The sequence below is a fragment of the Balaenoptera musculus genome, chromosome 2, assembly GCF_009873245.2.
Source record: "Balaenoptera musculus isolate JJ_BM4_2016_0621 chromosome 2, mBalMus1.pri.v3, whole genome shotgun sequence".
Taxonomy (NCBI): Eukaryota; Metazoa; Chordata; class Mammalia; order Artiodactyla; family Balaenopteridae; genus Balaenoptera; species Balaenoptera musculus.
This window is the reverse complement of record NC_045786.1, coordinates 157,117,409-157,125,543: the sequence shown is the minus strand read 5'-3', so window position 1 is coordinate 157,125,543 and position 8,135 is coordinate 157,117,409.

Below are 8,135 nucleotides of genomic sequence, written 5' to 3'. Positions count from 1 at the left end.
TAAAGATGCAGACGTAGAGAATGGACTTGAGGACATGGGGAAGGGGAAGGGGAAGCTGGGTCGAAGTGAGAGAGTATCACTGACATATATACACTACCAAATGTAAAATAGATAGCTAGTGAGAAGCAGCTGCATAGCACAGGGAGATCAGGTTGGTGCTTTGTGACCACCTAGAGGGGTGGGGTAGGGAGGGTGGGAGGAAGACACAAGAGGGAGGGGATATGGGGATATATGTATACATATAGCTGATTCAATTTTTTATACAGCAGAAACTAACACTACGTTGTAAAGCAATTATACTCCAATAAAGATGTTAAAAAAAAAAGCAATCAGGCAATGGCAAGAAGTATAAACAAAAAATATCCTTGGTCATCTTAATATTAATTTATTAATATGGCTAATATTTACTAATATGGCTAATATTACTAATATTAATTTACTTAATCCTCGTAACAGCCTATGGTGTAGAACATGCTGCCCTCTGTATTTGAAAAATTAGCGTGCTGTGGTAGAATATTCAAATAGTTTGCTGTGGATCAAACAACAAATAAAAGGCATGGCCAAGGTCTGCCTTAGGCAATGCTGAGGTTTGGGTACACTGATAAGGATTTTGGTCATGGCACTTGACTTTGTATTCCTGCGTCTGCATATAAAGCACCACTTATGATTCTTTTCATATAGTCACATTTTTTAACCATTTATTTCCACTTGAATATTTGTCCTAAATAGTTTGTTTAGATATTTCCATGAATAAAAATAAAGTCTTCCAAGTATTTCTCTTCATTATCTCTAACCAATACAATATATATTTTCTTCATCTTCTGAATTCGTATGGTCTTTATGTCATTGGACACATCAGCCATGCGTTATTCAAAATAGTATCTTTTCTATTTCTTTGCTTCATTGGTCCCAAACACTAGCTTGGGACATTAGTTTATGCAAGGTAGTAAAATAAACCACTCTAACTTGTGAAGCATTTTGGATTTCTCACCGTGTGATCTTGTCACTAACTACTTTACAATGATCTCATACTGCTGGAACTAATCTCAGGAGGGTAATTTGTTTCTTATTTTATACTTGCAGACACTTAAAACAATGACAAACTCTTTTCTGCCCCATAGAGATACTTTGTTTAGCAAAGTGTCAAAGTAGTTAACTTAGCAATATTGTTTATTTTTAAAATATAATGAAAAAGTAAAAGGTTTAAGCTGAGGTAGAGAATTATAGGAAAACATGAAAGCAAACAATCTTCATTATATTACCTAATCAATAATAAACTTTTGAGACTGTTCTTTTTTTTTTTTTTGAGATTGTTCTATCTTATACGTTATATAGCTTTACAGTTTCAGTCAAATAATTGCCTGTCTTGGTACTAAAATTAGGATTTATGATATTATTTAATATATATATAAACAATATTATATATGTATTACAGTAGACACTTCTAATCTGTATATATATTACATATATGTAATATATGTGTATGTAGTATATTACATATATGTTATATGTATGTAATATATGTGTATGTAATATATTAAATATATATTATATATATTACAGGAGACACTTCTACTCTGAACTCAGGCAGAGTCACTTCTGTAGCAAAACATCTTATCTTTCTGCATTCTGCCTCAGAGCTTTCTCCAAAACACAATCATCTAATTCAAGCCTAAGTACAGCTGGAAAGCACAGGACAAGTAACAATATCCAGGGGTCATCTGCAACCAGTGGGGGTTGGGAGCAGATGGAGAGATTCTCCAGTCATTCTCTTCCATGGTCACTCTTTTTTTTTTTTTTTTTTAAATAGATTTATTGGTATATGTATTTCTTACATTTGTTTGCTTTTTCTTCACTGTGTTATTTTTTTTTAATTAATTAATTTATTTTATTTTATGGCTGCGTTGGGTCTTCGTTTCTGCGCAAGGGCTTTCTCCAGTTGTGACGAGCGGGGGCCACTCTTCATCGCGGTGTGCGGGCCCTTCACTATCGCGGCCTCTCTTGTTGTGGAGCACAGGCTCCAGACGCGCAGGCTCAGTAATTGTGGCTCACGGGTCCAGCTGCTCTGCGGCATGTGGGATCCTCCCAGACCAGGGCTCGAACCCGTGTCCCCTGCATCGGCAGGCAGATTCTCAACCACCGCGCCACCAGGGAAGCCTCCATGGTCACTCTTTTCCAGACTTATTTGTCTGGAAGATACTGGAGGAGTCACATCCTTGTAGCTCAGAACAACAGGACTTCATACTGGCTTGTCTCTTTCCCTGTCTTACCCTCTACTCTCCCTCATTCCTGCCTCTCCTAACCCCCTCCCTAATAAACTACATGGACTGCAGTACTTGTCTCAAACACTGATTTTTTTTTTTAACATCTTTATTGGAGTATAACTGCTTTACAATGGTGTGTTAGTTTCTGCTTTATAACAAAGTGAGTCAGCTATACATATACATATATCCCCATATCTCCTCCCTCTTGCGTCTCCCTCCCACCCTCCCTATCCCACCCCTCTAGGTGGTCACAAAGCACCAAGCTGATCTCCCTGTGCTATGTGGCTGCTTCCCACTAGCTATCTATTTTACATTTGGCAAACACTGATTTTTAAGGATATCAAAAGAAGGCAACATACAGCAGATCATTTTAAGAAATATTAAGTTAATTAGCATCAACAATGTTAAAGCATTAAGCATGGGGTAAACAAAATATTATTAAAATAATAATTATTTTCAATTAATTTTCTGGAAAATGTACAAAATAAAAATATGATTTATATACATATATGATCAAAATGTTTTAATATTCAATTTCTGAATTTTTAAATATCCGAGTTCTCATCATTGAAATATTTGACTGCATTTTCCAGTCATTATTTCTTTTAAAATATAAATTATTTTTCACCAAAGCAACAATACATTATGAAATTTCACCAAGAGTCAGCATTTAGCTACTTTTTAACATCAAATGTCAAAAAGAGTTAATAGTTCATAGAGAAAGATGACAGAGACAGAGAGCAAGAGTGAGGGAGGGGGCAGGATGGAGGGAGGAAAGAAACACAAAACATTTAGAAAATAATGACTATCTTTTTTTGTGTGTGCGTGTTCCAATTAAATTTTGTTTTTTATCTTCCATTTTTATTTGTAATATTATATGTTTGAGGTGTGCAACATAGTGATTCAATACTTTATAGATTGTGCTTCATTTAAAGTTATTATAAAATAATTGCTGTATTTCCCTGTGCCATAAAATGTACCCTTGTTGCCTATTCATTTTATACATAGTAGTTGGTATCTCTTAATCCACTAACCCCATCTTTCCCCTCCCCACTTCCCTCTCCCATTGATAAGATAACCACTAGTTTGTACTCTGTATTTGTGAGTCTGTTTCTGTTTTGTGATATACATTCGTTTTATTTTTAGATTCCATATGTAACTGATAACATCCAGTATTTGTCTTTCGCTGACTTACTTCACTAAGCATAATACCCTCTAGGTCCCTTCATGTTGTACAAACAGCAGAATTTCATTCTTTTTATGTAATATACCATATTTATATATGCCACATTTTCTTTATCCATTCATCTGTCAATGGACACTTAGATTGCTTCCATATCTTGGCTATTGTAAGTAATGCTGTTATGAACAATGGGGTGCATGTAACTTTCCAAATTATTGTTTTTATTTTTTTTAGATATATACCCAGGAGTGGAATTGCTGGGTCATATGGTAGTTCTATTTTTAGTTATCTGAAGAATCTCCATACTGTTTTCCATAATGACTACACCAATTTACATCCTCACCAACAGTCTACAAGAGTTCCATTTTCTCCACGTTTTCACCAACATTTGATACTTGTACACTTTTTAATGAGAGCCGTTCTGACAGGTGTGAGATGATATCTCATTATGGTTTTGATTTGCATTTCTCTGATGATTAGCAATGTTGAGTATCTTTTCATTTGCCTGCTGGCAATCTGTATGTCTTCTTTCAAAAAATGTTCATCTCTTCTGCCCATTTTTTAATCTGGTTGTTTTTTTCACATTGAGTTGTATGTGCTATTTTTATATTTTGGATATTAACTCCTTATTGGTCATTATAATTTGCAAATATTTTCTCCCATTCAGTAGGTTGTGTTTTTGTTTTGATGGTTTCCTTTGCTATGCAAAACTTTTAAGTTTAATTAGTTCCATTTGTTAAATTTTGTTTTTATTTCTCTTGCCTAAAGATACAGATCCAAAAAAATCATTGCTACAATTTGTGTCAGAGAGTGCTCTACTTATGTTTTCTTCTAAGATTATTATGGTTTCAGGTCTTACATTTAAGTCTTTAATGCATTTTGAGTTTATTTTTGTATATGATGTGAGAAAATGTTCTAATTTCATTCTTTTACATGTAGCTGTCCAGTTTTTCCAGCACTACTTATTGAAGATACGGCCTCAGTCTTGCTACGTCGCCATCTTGATATCCTCAAATAATAACTATCTTGAAGCACCCCTGTAATTCACTCACATATTATAGCTGTGCTACAGGTTTGGGAATATTCTAATCAAAAGCAAAAGACTATCAACTCCCCATCTCTCTACTGCCATGAATATACCTCATTTCTCAACCTGGCCCCAAACATCTTTTCTGATTATTTTTGTGTGTTAGGCCTTCCTTTTCAATCAAACTTATGATTTTGAAATTTCATATCTATCTGCCCACCAATCTTCCTTCTTCCTTTTTTGCCCTCCTTCTTTATTTATTTCATTTCAGATCTTCTGATACGTTTACTTTCTCATGATAAAAAATTTCCTCTTCTTCCTGCCTACCAATTCAGACCTAAAATGTATTTCAAATCTCAACTTAAAATGATCTTCAAAATACTTTATCCCACCAAAGTTGTAAACTAACTTAAAATTGCTTTGTATAGTGTATCACCATGGAATTTTAAAATTAGATACTTGAATTTGAGCCTTTATTATATCTTAAACACTGTGCTACATGCATTATATAAACGCTATTTTTTGTTTTCCTATCAAACACTGCAGGGAAGTAATGTTACATTTATCTTTCAAAATGTTATGTGCCCTCTTTTAGTTTACACAGTTAGTAAGTGATAGACTAACATTTGCTTCCACATTTTATAACATTAATACCCATCTGTACTTATATTGGAGAGTGGGGTGGGAGAGAGTCAGTGGTAACTCTGAAACTTATATTGGCATAATTTAAAGCATAGAAAAGATTATAGGTAATACATATGCAAATTTTGATGGAAAAATTAAAATAAAAATTATAAAAAGTATATTTAAATAGGAGAATATTTCTAATTCTATATTATCTATGGGTTCATTCTTTTCCAAATCCCTCTGTCTAAACAAACTGCCATATTATTTAGTTCTGCTTGAATTGAGCTTTATACAAGTGGAGTTAGATTATAGTTAGTCTTCTATGATGTTCTTTTTCTATTCAATGTTATGCTTTAAAGATCTATACGTGTTTTCACACATAGCTGTAATTTATTTTCACTGCTTTAAAATATTCCATTTAGTGAATGTACTATAATTTATTAATCAACATTATTTTTGATGGCCATTTGTTTTTCTCCAATTTTTTTTTCAGTTATAACAATGCTTCTAAGAATATTTTTCCATGTGTTCTAGTACATACGAATGATTTTCTCCAGTGCATATGAATGAAGGAGTGTATAATTGCTGCATATATGCATGTTCAAATTTACTATCTAATTCCTGTTTTTCAGTACTACTATCAGTAGTTTATGAATGTGCATTGCAGTATACTATCAAAACATCTGGTATTTTCAGACTTTAATTTTTGCTAACCTGGAGGCTTTGAAATGGGATATCATACAGTGATAGCTAATAAACTGACAAGCTTTTTACATGCTAATTGACTTTTGGTATTTCTACTGTTAAGTATGCTCTATTTTTCTCACTTTTCTATTGGGTTTTTGTATTTTTTTGTTATGGATAGTAGAAAATGTTATTTGTTCTGAATACTAATCTTTTTTATGTTTAGTCTGTAAGTACTCTAAATATGTGATTTTTTTTTTCATTTACTTGGAGTATATTTGACAAACTCAAGGTCTTAATTTTAATTAGTAAAATTAATCAATATTTCCTTAAGTTAAATTTATTCCCTACCTCAAATTCATGTCTTTTTTAATGTTTTCTTCTAAAATTTTAAACTTTGCTTGTCATACTAATGTCTGAAATTTCTGTGTATGATGTGAATTGTGGATCTAATTACATTTTTTATATACTTATTTGATTTGCCCGCCAATTTTTAGCAAATAATTCATTTTTAATTGGATAATAATTGACATACAATATTATAATTGTTTCAGGGGTACAACATAGTGATTTAATATTTTTATACATTACAAAATGATCACCATGATAAGTCTAGTTCCGTTACTATACAAAGTTATTACAATAATAATTCATTCTTTTTCTGTGATCTACAATGTCACTTGTTTCATACCTTGTTTCAATATGTATGTGGGTTCTGTTTCTAGGCTTTCTACTCCTTTTATTGATCAAGTTATTTATCCCTGAGTCAATACCATACATTTTAATGTACTATAGCTTTATTATACACCTTGGGGTATAGTAAAGCTAAGTCTCTAACATTTTTCTTATTATTCAATAAATATTTACTATTCTTGGGCTTTTGCTCTTCCATATACAATTTAGAATTGGCCTACTGAACTTGTTCGTATCTAAGTTGAAACTACATTAATTCCATAGACCAACAAGCCAGGATTGTCATCTTTATCATATTGCATTTTTTATCCATAAAATTATTTATGTGTCTGTATTAATTTAGACCTTCTTTAATATATTTAAATACATTTTTATAATTTTATATAGTACTGAAGTGTTATGTTAGATTTATTCTTAAATACATTTTGATGCTTTGGCAAATTATGATGTTTTTAATTAAATCTTTTAAAAATTATGAGGTGATTTTTAATTCCTTCAGTGTTTTGCGCAAATAATGCAATTGAATTTTTGGTTTTGGATTATGAATTTCTGTCTAACTACCTTGCTAAATTCTATTATTACTTCTAGCAATTTGTTTGTAGATTTGGGGAATGTTTCTATGTATAAAATCGTATGGTTTGTGGATACAATGTCTATATTTGGGATAGAACACTAACTTATTTCTTTATTCCATAAAGAATGTTTGCAATTACTGATACGTTTTTTAGTATTAAGTATTTTTATTATTTTCTAAGCTAGGTAGTAAGCTCCTTGAAGTAAATAATTGAAGTCAGCTTCAATTATTTTTATATCATTTTCTAATGGTACCTAAAAAAGCATGCTTTTTATAGTAGAAGTAAAACATAATCATATAAATGTAACAATTTTCTATTACCAACAAGGTAAAGTCCAGGATCTTTACCATAGAACTTATTATGCTTTTTGGCTGCGCTGCAGCTTGTGGGATCTTAAGTTTCCTGCCCAGGGATTGAACCCAGGCTCTCAGCAGTGAAAATCGCAGAGTCCTAACCACTGGACTGCCAGTGAACTTAAATTCTTTACCTGAAAACTTAAATCTCTTGATTATTTGACTCCAGTCTACTTTTCTGATAATGTATATTTCCTAAATAATGATATTTCAAGAAAATGTAACTCTTCACAATTGCACAATATGCCCTTTAAAATGATTAGCTGTACATCTTTCTCTTCAGGTTGTTGAGGTCTATCTGAAGGAAAAACAAAGAAAACAACAGAATGTAGGTATTGGAACATATTGATGCAAAGCTGGTGATCTCTCTATTCCCTTCCCTTGCTGACGTGACAAGTCAATTATATTCATATATGTTTAAATAATCTGTAATTTTATGCATTTGCAATAATCCCAAAATAATAAAACTGGTGTGGAGGAGGGCAATACCATGAAATCTGCAATCTAAATGTCCATATTAAAGCCAGTCACATTTTCCATTTATTTATTTATGTTTATTTTTTTATTTGACTAGAAAGCAGACAAAGTAAGTGAAGGATCTAGTGGATGACCACCAGTCCCAAGATGTATTCATAATATTAAGAGGATAGTTTCATGAATAAAATAAATCAATGAAAGAAATCCAGAAGCCACATAATGTAAGTATTCTAGGAGTAGTCAGTCTAGTTA